Source organism: Microcaecilia unicolor, chromosome 2 (genome assembly GCF_901765095.1).
Source record: "Microcaecilia unicolor chromosome 2, aMicUni1.1, whole genome shotgun sequence".
Lineage (NCBI taxonomy): Eukaryota > Metazoa > Chordata > Amphibia > Gymnophiona > Siphonopidae > Microcaecilia > Microcaecilia unicolor.
The window spans coordinates 5,427,964-5,443,198 of record NC_044032.1 but is presented as its reverse complement, the minus strand read 5'-3'; the positions used below and the strand labels follow the sequence as shown (position 1 = coordinate 5,443,198).

Genomic DNA, 15,235 nt, shown 5'->3' with positions numbered 1-15,235 from the left:
GGGGGGTAGAATCGTGGAAGTTGCTGTTTTGGGGTGGGTGTGGGAGGGGGTAGAATCGTGGGAGTTGCTGTTTTGGGGTGGGAGGGGGTAGAATCGTGGATATTGCTGTTTTGTGGTGGGAGGGGTAGAATCGTGGATGTTGCTGTTTTGGGGTGAGTGTGGGGGGGTAGAATCGTGGAAGTTGCTGTTTTGGGGTGGGAGGGGGTAGAATCGTGGAAGTTGCTGTGTTGGGGTGGGACGGGGTGAAATCATGACGTTGCTGTTTTGGGGTGGGAGGGGGTAGAATCGTGAAAGTTGCTGTTTTGGGGTGGGAGGGGGTAGAATCGTGGAAGTTGCTGTTTTGGGGTGGGTGTGGGAAGGGTGGAATCATGGAAGTTGCTGTTTTGGGGTGGGTGTGAGAGGGGGTAGAATCGTGGAAGTTGCTGTTTTGGGGTGGGTGTGGGAGGGGGTAGAATCGTGGAAGTTGCTGTTTTGGGGTGGGAGGGGGTAGAATCGTGGATATTGCTGTTTTGTGGTGGGAGGGGTAGAATCGTGGAAGTTGCTGTTTTGGGGTGGGGTGAGGGAGGTATTGTGAAAATTGCTTTGGTAGGGGGCAGGGTAGGGGTTGGGACAGGCGGGAGAGGGGCATGGTGTGTGTGTGTGTGTGGGGGGGGGGGGGGGGGGCTCAAAAAAAATTTGGTCCAGGGCACCGCAATCTCTTGAGCTGGCCCTATCGTTAGCATCTAATTATTGGTGCTAATTGTCTCATTAAGCAATTAAATTGTGTGCACAATTTGCACATGGAATTTTGAGCATTATATACAGGATTAAGGGAGTAGTGTGGTGGGATATAGCTCTAGCATTTCTTGATTGCAGCTTGGAGGCCATTTTGAATACAGACAGATGAGGCCGTTCTCGATGAATGCAGTTGATTGGGAATCACGCAGACGCTTTTTTCACATGAGTTGGGAGCAAGTCACTGAGGGATCCAGTTCTATACCATGCTCGCGGACTCACCGCTCCGCCGCTCCCGCCACTTGCAGGCTCGGGCTCTCTCTCCCAATCTTCTCCGCTCCCCGTTGCCAGTCCCTTCAACTTCGCTCCTCCTGGCCATCCACTGCTTCTCCCATCTCAACACACTATCTCAGCTTTCTCAGGGAGTAATATGGGCTTATATCCACATTTTTTTCCCCTTGCTTATATGTGGAGGACCTCGGGACACGTCTTCCTACTCCGAAGCCATCTTGGATTCCCCGGGATCCAGTTCTATAATGGATGAAGTTCAAAGTGTATGAAGGGTATGCAGCAGGGAAGAAACCTGACTTGCAGAAAAGTAAATCTGGTCGATATTATGCTGGATTACAACTCGAGACATTAAGATTCATATAATATACATTGAACAGTGAATCTTAGGAAATACAACAATTCAATAGGCAGGCAGGGTTGAACTCCAGTGCAATGATGGTTGGGTTAGTGCATTATAGAGAAGACGGATACTATACAGTGTAATGCATGCATAAGTGATAATTGTTGTTAGTATGACAAGGTTCACAATATACATAACAGTGAGTTAAAATTTAATGCCAGTGTAGTGCACTTGGGGTGCAGAAATCCAAAAGAGATGTGCCAGATAGGAGGGGAAAGATCGGTAAGCTCAGCTCAGCTCAGGAGAGAAACCTGGGGGTGATAGTGTCTGAGGATCTCAAGGTGACAAAACAATGCGACAAGGTGGTGGCTGCAGTCAGAAGGATGCTGGGCTGCATAGAGAGAGGAGTGACCAGCAGAAGAAAGGAGGTGTTGATGCCCCTGTACAAGACGTTGGTGAGGTCCCACTTGGAGTATTGTGTTCAGTTTTGGAGGCTGTATCTTGCTAAGGATGTTGAAAGACTTGAAGTGGTTCAGAGGAAAGCGACAAAATGGTATGGGGTTTGTGTAGCAAGACGTACGAGGAGAGACTTGATGACCTGAACAAGTAGAGGAAAGGAAAAACTGGGGTGATATGATAGAGATGTTCAAATATTTGAAAGGTATAAATCTGTAGACAAACATTTTCCAGAGACAGGAAGGTGGTAGAACTAGAGGACATGAACTGAGGTTGAAAGGGGGCCAACTCAGGAACAATGTCAGGAAGTATTTTTTTCACTGAGAGGGTGGTAGATACCTGGAATGCCCTTCCGCGGGAGGTGGTGGACATGCAAATAGTAACGGATTTCAAAAATGTGTGACTCATATTTGGAAAACCTAAATATGAAAGCGCAAAACCCTTAAGAGAGAAACTCCACTGGCTCCCATTTAAGTAACGTATTACATTTAAGATCTGCACACCGGTACACAAAATCATCCACGCAGACGCCCCAACTTACATGTTAAACCTTGTGGACCTACCTCCCAGAAACGCCACAAAATCTTCCCGCAAATTTCTCGACCTGCACTTCCCCAGCTGCAAAGGACTAAAATACAAGCTGATGCATGATACCACCTTCTCGTACATGAGCACAAAGTTATGGAACGCATTACCTAGAAACCTGAAAACAATCAACGAAACAACTATCTTTCGCAAACCCCTCAAGACATACATATCTCTTCAACAAAGCATACAATGAAAACCCAGAACCTTACTAATCCACTGCTGAAAACCTACCGTCCACTATACCTAATAAATGCCTTCCTTCTACTCTCCACTTCTTCCCTTAACTAATCTCTGTACAACAATAATTGTACCTGGCATCCAGGACTAATTGTGTTAACAAAACTATGTAAGCCACTTTGAGCCTGCAAATAGGTGGGAAAAGGTGGGATACATATGCAATAAATAATAATAAACACAAAGGAATGCTGTTTGGAAGGAATGGATCCACAGAAGCTTAGCGGAGATTAGGTAGCAATTGGGAAGCAAAGCCAGTGCTGGGCAAGATTTCTACAGTCTGTGCCCTGATCATGGCTGAATGGATTTGGATGGACTGCAACGGAGCTTTTCAGGGGCTTTGACGACTTCAGAAATTTAGAACGCGTACAGTGCTGGACAGACTTCTACAGTCTGTGCCCTGAAAATGGCAAGGACAAATCAGGGTCAGGTATACATATGAAATATCACAATCATACCATATGAAATGAGTTTATCTTGTTGGGCAGACTGGATGGACCGTACAGGTCTTTATCTGCCATCATCTACTACGTTACTATCAGGCTCATTTTCGAAAGAGAAGGACGCCCATCTTTCGACACAAATCGGAAGATGGGCGTCCTTCTCACAGGGTCGCCCAAATCGGCATAATAGAAAGACGATTTTGGGTGGCCCAACTGCTTTCCGTCACGGAGACGACCAAAGTTCACAGGGGCGTGTCGGAGGCATAGCACTTGGGCGTGCCTAACACATGGGCGTCCTTAACCCATAATGGAAAAAAAAAAGAGCATCCCTGGCGAGCATTTGGACGACTTTACCTGGTCCTGTTTTTCTTACGACCAAGGCACAAAAAGGTGCCCAAACTGACCAGATGACCACCGGAAAGAATCGGGGATCACCTCCCCTTTCTCCCCCAGTGGTCACTAACCCACCCTCAAAAAACATTTTAAAAATATGTTTTGCCAGCCTCAAATGTCATGCTCAGGTCCATCGCAGCAGTATGCAGGTCCCTGGAGCAGTTTTAGTGGGTGCAGTGCACTTCAGGCAGGCGGACCCAGGCCCATCTTCCCCTTACCTGTTACACTTGTGGTGGTAAATGTGAGCCCTCCAAAACCCACCACAAACCCACTGTACCCACATCTAGGTGCCCCCTTCACCCATAAGGGCTATGGTAGTGGTGTACAGTTGTGGGTAGTGGGTTTTGGGGGGGGGGGTTGGGTGGCTCAGCACACAAGGTAAGGGAGCTATGTATCTTGGAGCAATTTCTGAAGTCCACTGCAGTGCCCCCTAAGGTGCCTGGTTAGTGTCCTGGCATGTCAGGGGGTCCAGTGCACTACGAATGCTGGCTCCTCCCACGACCAAAGAGCTTGCATTTGGTCATTTCTGAGATGGGCGTCCTCGGTTTCCATTATCGCCAAAAATCAGAAACGACCAAGCCTAAGGACAACCATCTCTAGGGACGACCTAAATGTCAAGATTTGGGCGTCTCCGAAAGATGGACGTTTTGCCAGGACGTCCTCAGCAAAATTTGGGCTGCCCCTCCACGTAATACATTACAGAAGGTGGAAGTGAATGGCATTCACTCAGAGGAAGGAAAAGTATGCAGTGCGGTTTCCTCTTATTGCTATTTTTGCTGGTCTGGATACAGGGTTATTATTTAACTAGTAAAAAAGGCCCGTTTCTGACAGAAATGAAACGGGCGCTAGCAAGGTTTTCCTCGGAGTGTGTATGTTTGGGAGAGTGTATGTGAGAGTGAGTGTTTGAGAGTCAGAGTGAAAGTGTGAGTCCAATCCATGCTCCTCTGTCACCTGGCCCCTCCATTCATCCCTATCCAGCAATTCCGCTGTCTCCCTGAGGCCTGCCCTGCAATCCATATGCATCCATGGCCATCTGTCCCCTCCATTCATCCCTATCCAGCAATTCCCCTCTCCCTGAGTCCTGCCCTTCCAATCCATGCTCCTCTTTCACCTGGCCCCTCCATTCATCCGTATCCAGCAATTCCCCTCTCTGCCTGAGGCCTGCCCTGCAATCCATATGCATCCATGCCCATCTGTGCCCTCCATTCATCCCTATCCAGCAATTCCCCTCTCCCTGAGTCCTGCCCTTCCAATCCATGCCCATCCATGCTCATCTGTCACCTGGCCCCTCCATTTTTCCCTATCCAGCATTTCCCCTCTCTGCCTGAGGCCTGCCCTGCAATCCATATCCATCCATGCCCATCTGTCCCCTCCATTCATCCCTATTCAGCAATTCCCGTCTCCCTGAGTCCTGCCCTTCCAATCCATGCCCATCCATGCTCATCTGTCACCTGGCCCCTCCATTTTTCCCTATCCAGCAATTGCCCTGTCTCCCTGAGGCCGGCCCTGCAATCCATATCCATCCATGCCCATCTGTCCCCTCTATTCATCCCTATCCAGCAATTTCCCTCTCTCCCTGAGTCCTGCCCTCCCAATCCATGCCCATCCATGCTCCTCTGTCCCCTGCCCCCTCCATTCATCCTTTTCCAGCAAGTCCCCTGTCTCCCTTCCATGACCCCCCCTCGCATCCATGCTCCTCTCTCTCCCATGTCCCAGCCTGGGCCGCCCTCTTCTTCCACCCCCCCCCCCCTCGCATCCATGCTGTCGTTTCTCCCCTTGCCCTCCCGCTCCCATTGTTTTTCTTTTGGGGCCACCCTCTTCGCTCCCCCCAACATGGGTTTTTTTTTTTCTTGTTTTTAAATTTACCTCCGTGGCGGTTCCGGCAGCGAAGCGTCAGCGAAGGAGGCGGTGCTCCCGACATCTAGGTTTCCCTTCGCTGTGTTCCGCCTTCTTTTGACGTCATCCTTGACGTCAGAAGAAGGCGGAACACAGCGAAGGGAAGGCTAGACGTTGAGAGTGCCGCCTCCTTACCTGACGCTTCGCTGCCGAGCGTTGCGATTGGTTGAGTGTCATTGCTCCGCCCTCGACGTCATCACGTTTGACGCGTGGGCTGGGGCAGACACAATGCGATCTCACCCCCTTCACTTTTGGCTAACAGAGGCTTCATTCGAACGTTGGAGGTGCGTTTTATATAGAGAGATGTGTTACTGTGGACAGCTATTTTTTTTCTTTTCTCTCTCCTCTTCAGTGTGGGCTATAGGTGGTCTTTGGATCTCTCTTGCTACATTTTGATGCTTCCTTTTCTGGACTCTTGGTACACTGTCCATCTTTTTCTCGATTTTTCATTTAAATGTGTTAGTGTAAAATTGCAAATACAGAAAAGAAGGGTAAGCAGTAGAGTGCCACAAGAATCAGTCCTGGAGCTGAGCTATTATTTGCTGAAGGATTAGAAGGAAACGTTTGCCTTCTTGCAGATGATACTAAGATTAGCAAAGCGTCTGTTCACGCTTTCCAAAAAATACTAGGACTAGGGGGCATGCGATGAAACTACAGTGTAGTAAATTTAAAACAAATCGGAGAAACATTTTCTTCACCCAATGCATAATTAAACTCTGGAATTCGTTTCCGGAGAACGTGGTGAAGGCGGTTAGCTTGGCAGAGTTTAAAAAGGGGTTAGACGGTTTCCTAAAGGACTAGTCCATAAACCGCTACTAAACGGACTTGGAAAAATCAAAAATTCCAGGAATAACATGTATAGAATGTTTGTACGTTTTGGAAGCTTGCCAGGTGCCCTTGGCCTGGATTGTCCGCTGTCGTGGACAGGATGCTGGGCTCGATGGACCCTTGGTCTTTTCCCAGTGTGGCATTACTTATGTACTTAGTAGACACCCTGGAGGGAATGGAAGGCATGAGGAGTGATTTACAAAAATGGCAAAATTGGGCTGATGCTTGTTAGTTAAGCTTTAATATGAAGAAATGTGGGGTGATGCATTTGGGGGTACAGAAATCCTAAAGAGGAGGCCCCTTGCTGTAACCCCCTCCCCCTATTAACCTGTTCTTCCATTTCATTTTTTACCCTTTCACTCTCCGAGTCACTTTTCCTTTGTTTTGTCTCACCCCCACCAATAGAGAACTGGGCCCACAGGGAATATTACCAGGCTCCAGTTTAACTATGGTTGAGGAACTCCAGCTGGCTAACTTAATACCAGTAAAAGCAAAACTGCCAAACTGTCAGACCTACAGCTGATTTTCCTTCCTCTTTTCTGTGATCTGACTCCACAAAGATGCTGACAGCTCCCTTGGGTTCACTGCCTGTTCCTGCACGCTAGTCTCTCACTGGCTGCCCCTCTGTGCACACCAGCCGGGAGGGGTGAGAGGGGGGCAAGGGAATAACAGTAAGACCAGGAAAAAGTAATTTTTTTTCCGGACAGAAGCCCAGTGCCAGAGCATGCAGTTAATTACTCCACCAAAGCTGGTCTTGCCCAGTGCTGCCCTTTATAGTTCAGGCTTTCTTATTTATTTATTATTGTACACCACGCTTTCCCACGCATAGCAGGTTCAATGTGGCTTACATATTATATAGAGGTACTTATTTGTACCTGGGGCAATGGAGGCTTAAGTGACTTGCCCAGAGTCACAAGGAGCTGCCTGTGCCTGAAGTGGGAATTGAACTCAGTTCCTCAGTTCCCCAGGACCAGAGTCCACCACCCTAACCACTAGGCTACTCCTCCATCCATTTAGATTTTGCTCACACCTTTTTCAGTAGTAGCTCGAGGTGAGTTAAATTCAGGTACTCTGGATATTTCTCTGTCCCAGGAGGGCTGACAATCTAAGTTTGTACCTGAGGCAATGGAGGGTTAAGTGACTTGCCCAAGATCACAAGGAGCAGCAGTGGGATTTGAACCAGCCACCTCCGGATTGCAAGACCTTGTGATCTAACCCAGGGGCGTAGCTACGGGTGGGCCTGGATGGGCCCAGGCCCACCCAGTTTAGCCTCAGGCCCGCCCAGAAGCAGATCCTTGCCGTGACCGTCTTCCACCCCTGCCGCAGCGCTTCATTTAATGTTGTCGGCGCTGCTGTTAGTTTCCTACCCCCCGCGGCGGCGCTTTACACTTTACCCGACGGCAACGCTACAGATGCAGCGCTGACGTCCTGCTCCGGGGCCTTCCGCGTCCCGCCTCCGTAACAGGAAGTTACATCAGCGTGGAAGGCCCCGGAGCAGGACGTCGGACGTCAGCGCTGCATCTGTAGCGTTGCCGTCGGGTAAAGTGTAAAGCGCCGCCGCGGGGGGTAGGAAACTAACAGCAGCGCTGACAACATTAAATGAAGCGCTGCGGCAGGGGTGGGAGAGGGTGAGGAAGTCAGTGGGGTGCTGCGTGCTGGCCCAGTAAGGGGAGGGAAGGGAACAGAAGGGTGCTGGACTTGCAAGGGGCAGAGGGTTGGAGGGAAGGGAGAGAAGTTTTGGGATTTGCAGAAGGGAGGTTGGAAGGAAGGGGAGAGGTTTTGGGAATTTGCAGAGGGGAGGTTGGAGGGAAGGGAGAGAGGTTTTGGGATTTGCAGAAGGGAGGTTGGAAGGAAGGGGAGAGGTTTTTGGAATTTGCAGAAGGGAGGTTGGAGGGAAGGGAAGAGGTTTTTGATTTGCAGAGGGGAGGTTGGAAGGAAGGGGAGAGGTTTTGGGAATTTGCAGAGGGGAGGTTGGAGGGAAGGGAGAGAAGTTTTGGGATTTGCAGAGGGGAGGTTGGAGGGAAGGGAAGAGGTTTTTGATTTGCAGAGGGGAGGTTGGAAGGAAGGGGAGAGGTTTGGGGATTTGCAGAGGGGAGGTTGGAGGGAAGGGAGAGAGGTTTGGGGATTTGCAGAAGGGAGGTTGGAAGGAAGGGGAGAGGTTTTGGAATTTGCAGAAGGGAGGTTGGAGGGAAGGGAAGAGGTTTTTGATTTGCAGAGGGGAGGTTGGAAGGAAGGGGAGAGGTTTTGGGAATTTGCAGAGGGGAGGTTGGAGGGAAGGGAGAGAAGTTTTGGGATTTGCAGAGGGGAGGTTGGAGGGAAGGGGGAGAGGTTTTGGGATTTGCAGAAGGGAGGTTGGAAGGAAGGGGAGAGGTTTTGGAATTTGTAGAAGGGAGGTTGGAGGGAAGGGAAGAGGTTTTGATTTGCAGAGGGGAGGTTGGAAGGAAGGGGAGAGGTTTTGGGAATTTGCAGAGGGGAGATACTGGACAAGGAAATATAGGAAAACAGAGATGGGAGATGGATGATGGACATGAAGAAAGAAGAAATGTCAAATAGGAGACCCTGGCAAGTGAGTTAAGAGAAGACAGAGGGAAGCAGAAACCAGAGACTGGGACCAATATGATTTGAGAAAAAATGACCAGACAACAAAAAGGTATAAAAAATATTTTATTTTCAATGGTGTGAATATAATATGTTGGATTTGGAGTGTACATCTTGCCAAAGTTTATGGTAAACATGGCTGGGGTCCAGGACAGAAATCTAGGAAAGGACCCCAAAGTCCATTACCAGGCTGCGCCTTCAGCTTCCAGCATGCAGGCTTTCTCTGGCCAAGGAACCAAGCACAATTGCCCTAGTTGCATCCCCTAACACCATCCCTGGCATGTGCCATCTTTATATTTTGCACAGGAACAAATGCCTTTCTTTCTTGTTTCTCTGGTGTTGTACTACATGCAAGGTCTAGTTTCTTGGGGTTTCCGTTTAATTTATATTTCTAGAGTTTGTAGTCACTTATTCTGTATTTGGCATTTGTGTCTTGTGTGTGTGACTGAGGTATTCTGTTAGCATTAAGTTTCCATGTAGCATTCTGTAGTAATTTGGCTTGTTCAGCTTTCCTGATAAATGTATTTGTATTTTAGGGCCCTACTATAATATTTAAGGCACTTCTTTTTCATAGGTAGGATCTTTGTTTTTGGAAGTTAGTGTTGGCATGGTAGATTTGCTCTAGGTTCTGAGTGACTTTTGTTTTATAGATTTTTTTAAGTTAATTTATAATATGTCTGTAATTGAGATTACACTAGAAAACAAAATTTCTTTATATGATGAGTTTTATGGAGAATTGTCCTTGCTGTGCTCTGTTTCCATTGTTGGTGGACGGCCAGGAGGTTCTCTGGATGCAGAATGTGTTTGGCTTCAATACCATATATGTGTTGGAGGACCATGGCTCAGTGGGGCTGAATAGTGCAGTCTATTGTACTTGCCTTAGCTCTCAATTGGCCTGCAGCCACTGAAGCCTGCACTGCAACCCTCATTGAAGTTATGGGGAGTGGGGTAGGGACAGAGCATGGGTGCATCAGGTTTGCTGCTTTTTCTTTTTCAAAAAAGTTGGCAACTCTACTGCCCACCCATCCAACCTGTTGGCCCACCCAAAAATTGCCTTCTGGCTACGCCACTGATCTAACCACTAGGCCACTCCTGATCCCATGCATACATTCAGAGAAGTCTTCTGGGATCAGGCATGTTGAGGGCTGCCTAGACTAGTAGAGAGGATTCTTATTCTCCCAAACCTGAGCAGGTATCCAGGTTTGGACAAATTCCTGGAGGAAAGGTCCATAGTCTGCTATTGAGACAGACATGGGAAGCAACTGCTTGCCCTGGGATTTGTAGCATGGACTGTTGGTACGATTTGGGCTTCTGCCAGGTTCTTGTGACCTTGACTTGCCACTGTTTGGAAAAGGAGGTGGAGATCTGCAGAGGTTCAAAAGTCTACTGGCCTGTTGATGCATGAAGGCAGCCAGCCACTGAATGGATTGGAGTCCAGTAAATCACAGTGGACCACTGCTACAAAGGCTACTATTTAAAAATATGTCCTGGACCACTATGTTCCTACAACCCAGATGGGTGAGGGGAGTTTTGTTCCAGGGGCAATGGAGGATTAGGTGACTTGCCCAGAGCCACAAGGAGCCGCAGTGGGAATTGAACCCACTTCCCCAGGATCAAAGCCTGCTGCATTAACCACTAGGCTACTCCTCCACTAGCAACACTCCATAGAATCTCAAATAGGGAAAGGGAATGGAACTTGATATACGTCCTTTCTGTGGGGTTTACATAGTATATACAGGTACTTATTTGTACCTGGGGCAATGGAGTGTTAAAGTGACTTGCCCAGGGTCACAAGGAGCTGCAGTGGGAGTTGAACCCAGTTCCCTAGGATCTCAACTTACTGCATTAATCTTTAAGCTACTCTCCCACCATAAATACCACTTTCTCTGCCAGATTGGTACATCCTATGTTTCTTCAGTTAAATAAAACTTTCCAGAGCTGCAGCTTATCACTCTGGCTAGCACAGTTTCCCTGTAACATAAAAGCGACCCTTTGTGGCGCAGTATAAAACCCATTCAAACATTTCATGGCTGATATTCCCAGCCTTCAGAGATACTCCTTACCAATGTAGACTCTTGGGGTATCCATGGGCTTCTTGGTTCCTCCTAGAACCCTGTCATCTGAGCTTCTGGGTTCCTTTCCCTCTTCTTGTAAGCCTTTCTTTCTGTTCTGACCACACCTTAATCATTTGAAGCTGCCTTTCCTAGCCAAACTTCCCTGGGACAATAATCCTCACAATTCTTGCTTTTAAAGTGGCATCACCTTGTCCTTTTCTTGGTTTATAAATCAGGTGAGCTAACCCCCCATGTCTTGCTGCTGTCTCTGTGCAGAGCCCTCGCTCACTCTCACATCTGCAGAAAATACAAGTGAGTCATACATTCAATCGTAGTGTGAAGGGGAAGGAAAGGGGGAGAGACTTGATGCATTAGAGCACTGGTTCTGTACGGGTTTTTTTTTACCATCAGGACGCACCTGACAGACAATGTTCACATGCACGAGACACTCCACACGGGACCACAAAAATAGTTAAATGTAGGGGAAGGGATTTTGCTCACACTTTTCTTCAGTTGTACCTCAAAATCAGTTATGTTCAGGTACAATTGAAGTTTGTACTTGAGGCAATGGAGGGTTAAGGGCGCCTTTAACTAAGCAACAGTAAGCCCAACGCAGGCTTACCGCTTGCCAGGGGCGTAGCTACAGGCAGGCCTGGATGGGCCCAGGCCCGCCCAGTTTTGTCTCAGGCCCATCCAGAACAGTCCCACCACTTCCGTCACCGTGTCTCCTCACCTTCTCCCACCCTCGCCGCAGCGCTTGCAATTTGCTATTGGCTCTGCCTGCCTGACAGCTGACAGACGCGGCACAACGCCCTGCTCTGGGGCCTTCCCTCTGCCTCGCTGATTCAACTTCCTGTTTACGCAGGGCGGAACACACGCGGCAGAGGGAGAGTCCCAGAACAGATGTCGCGCTGTGTCTGTCAGCTGTCAGGCAGTGCCGATAGTAAATTTCAAACACTGCCATGGGGGTGGGAGACGGACACTGTGAGGTGCAGGAGGAGGCAGCGCCGATAGCGTTAAATGCAAGCGCTGCGGCGGGGGTGGGAGAGGGTGAGGAAGACAGTGGGGTGCTGGCCTTGCAAGGGGAGGGGGCTGGCCCTGCAAGGGGAGTGGGCTGAAGGGGAGAGGTGTTGGACCTTTTTTGGGGGTAAGGAAGATGCGGAGGTGCTGGCCCTTGGAGGGGAGGGGCCTGAAGGGAAGAGAAAGGTGCTAGACTTGTGAGGGGCAGGGGGTTGGAGAGAACGGAAGGGAGAGAGGTACTGGAGGTTGGAGGGAAGGGGAGAGGTGCTGGATATGGGGGGGTTGGAGGGAAAGGGGAGATGGGCTGAACATGTAGTGGGGGGCTGGATGAAAGGGAGAGAGGTGCTGGACATGTAGGGGGGCTGGAGGAGAGGTGCTGGATATGCAGGGGATGGCTGAAGGGAAAGGAGAAAGATATGGACCTGCAAGGAGGGCTGGAGCAAAGAGAGAAAGGTGCTGGACCTACAGTGGGGGAAATAAGTATTTGATCCCTTGCTGATTTTGTAAGTTTGCCCACTGACAAAGACATGAGCAGCCCATAATTGAAGGGTAGGTTATTGGTAACAGTGAGAGATAGCACATCACAAATTAAATCCGGAAAATCACATTGTGGAAAGTATATGAATTTATTTGCATTCTGCAGAGGGAAATAAGTATTTAATCCCTCTGGCAAACAAGACCTAATACTTGGTGGCAAAACCCTTGTTGGCAAGCACAGCGGTCAGACGTCTTCTGTAGTTGATGATGAGGTTTGCACACATGTCAGGAGGAATTTTGGTCCACTCCTCTTTGCAGATCATCTCTAAATCATTAAGAGTTCTGGGCTGTCGCTTGGCAACTCGCAGCTTCAGCTCCCTCCATAAGTTTTCAATGGGATTAAGGTCTGGTGACTGGCTAGGCCACTCCATGACCCTAATGTGCTTCTTCCTGAGCCACTCCTTTGTTGCCTTGGCTGTATGTTTTGGGTCATTGTCATGCTGGAAGACCTAGCCACGACCCATTTTTAAGGCCCTGGCGGAGGGAAGGAGGTTGTCACTCAGAATTGTACGGTACATGGCCCCATCCATTCTCCCATTGATGCGGTGAAGTAGTCCTGTGCCCTTAGCAGAGAAACACCCCCAAAACATAACATTTCCACCTCCATGCTTGACAGTGGGGACGGTGTTCTTTGGGTCATAGGCAGCATTTCTCTTCCTCCAAACACGGCGAGTTGAGTTCATGCCAAAGAGCTCAATTTTTGTCTCATCTGACCACAGCACCTTCTCCCAATCACTCTCGGCATCATCCAGGTGTTCACTGGCAAACTTCAGACGGGCCGTCACATGTGCCTTCCGGAGCAGGGGGACCTTGCGGGCACTGCAGGATTGCAATCCGTTATGTCGTAATGTGTTACCAATGGTTTTCGTGGTGACAGTGGTCCCAGCTGCCTTGAGATCATTGACAAGTTCCCCCCTTGTAGTTGTAGGCTGATTTCTAACCTTCCTCATGATCAAGGATACCCCACGAGGTGAGATTTTGCGTGGAGCCCCAGATCTTTGTCGATTGACAGTCATTTTGTACTTCTTCCATTTTCTTACTATGGCACCAACAGTTGTCTCCTTCTCGCCCAGCGTCTTACTGATGGTTTTGTAGCCCATTCCAGCCTTGTGCAGGTGTATGATCTTGTCCCTGACATCCTTAGACAGCTCCTTGCTCTTGGCCATTTTGTAGAGGTTAGAGTCTGACTGATTCACTGAGTCTGTGGACAGGTGTCTTTCATACAGGTGACCATTGCCGACAGCTGTCTGTCATGCAGGTAACGAGTTGATTTGGAGCATCTACCTGGTCTGTAGGGGCCAGATCTCTTACTGGTTGGTGGGGGATCAAATACTTATTTCCCTCTGCAGAATGCAAATAAATTCATATACTTTCCACAATGTGATTTTCCGGATTAAATTTGTGATGTGCTATCTCTCACTGTTACCAATAACCTACCCTTCAATTATGGGCTGCTCATGTCTTTGTCAGTGGGCAAACTTACAAAATCAGCAAGGGATCAAATACTTATTTCCCCCACTGTATGGGAGGGGTTAGAGGGAAGGGAGAGATGCTGGACAAGGGGATAAAAGAAGAGGGGGTCAAATGCTGGACCCACAGTGGGAGAAAGAGCCAGATGCATAAGGGGAAGAAAAGAGAGAGAAAGAGAAGCTGGCTGGGGAGGGATCAGAGAGGAGAGGGACACATTGGTGTGGAGGAGGGAGAAAGTTGTACAGATACAGAAGGGTGATGATGGGTATTAGGTGGGAGCATGGGGACAGGGACACAAATGTGAGATGCTGTATGAGGATGGCATATATGGGCACAGAGGGGCAATGCCTGACAAGGGGGGGAAGGGGGATATGGAATAGAGATACAGTGCTGGACACTAGAGAGGGGGGTATATGGACATGGGGGGGGGGGGAGATACCAGACAAAGGGGAGGATAGGAACACAGAAGGGATATGCTGGACATTGGGTGCATAGGTGCACAGAGAAATGATGATGGATGAGGGGATATGAACACTGGGGAGATACTGGACAAGGAAATATAGGAAAATGGAGATGGGAGATGGATGATGGACATGAAGAAAGAAGAAATGTCAAATAGGAGACCCTGGCAAGTGAGTTAAGAGAAGACAGAGGGAAGCAGAAACCAGAGACTGGGACCAATATGATTTGAAAAATAAATGACCAGACAACAAAAAGGTACAAAAAATTATTTTATTTTTAATGTTGTGAATATAATATGTTGGATTTGGAATGTACATCTTGCCAGAGCTGATTTTAAACATGGCTGGGGTCCAGGACAGAAATCTAGGAAAGGACCCCAAAGTCCGTTACCAGGCTGCGCCTTCAGCTTCCAGCAGACGGGCTTTCTCTGGCCAGGGAACCAAGCACACTTGGGCCTGGAGGTTCTCTGGATGCAGAATGTGTTTGGCTTCAATACCATATGTGTGTTGGAGGACCATGGCTCAATGGGGCTGACGTGCAGTCTTTTGTACTTCCCTTAGCTCTCAATTGGGCAACCACTGAAGCCTGCATTGCAACCCTCATTGACGTTTTGGGGAGTGATGTAGAGGTCGAGCATGGAGTGGGGTAAGGACAGAGCATGGGTGCATCAGGTTGCTGTTTTTTCTCTTTCAAAAAACGTTGTAACGCCCACCCATCCAACCTGTTTGCCCACCCAAAAATTGCCTTCTGGCTACGCCACTGCTGCTTGCTATACAGGAAGTACCGCCAGGCTACTGCAGCAGCCCGGCAATACTTCCCACCCCTAGCGTGCTGTCATTTCCACTTCAACAAAAATGTATTTATTTTTGTAGCGCCGGAATGTACCCTGCGGTAATCGGGCAGTGCCATGT

General features: G+C 48.8%; 1 long non-coding RNA gene across 1 annotated transcript; it reads left to right on the top strand.

Moving 5' to 3' along the window:
* The first annotated feature begins 484 nt into the window (after nucleotides 1-484).
* On the top strand, nucleotides 485-15,006 carry LOC115461797. The gene is made up of 4 exons (XR_003940771.1): nucleotides 485-565; nucleotides 5,869-5,873; nucleotides 10,586-10,590; nucleotides 14,996-15,006. It is a non-coding gene; the product is annotated as an uncharacterized LOC115461797 (long non-coding RNA).
* Nucleotides 15,007-15,235: the final 229 nt, after the last annotated feature.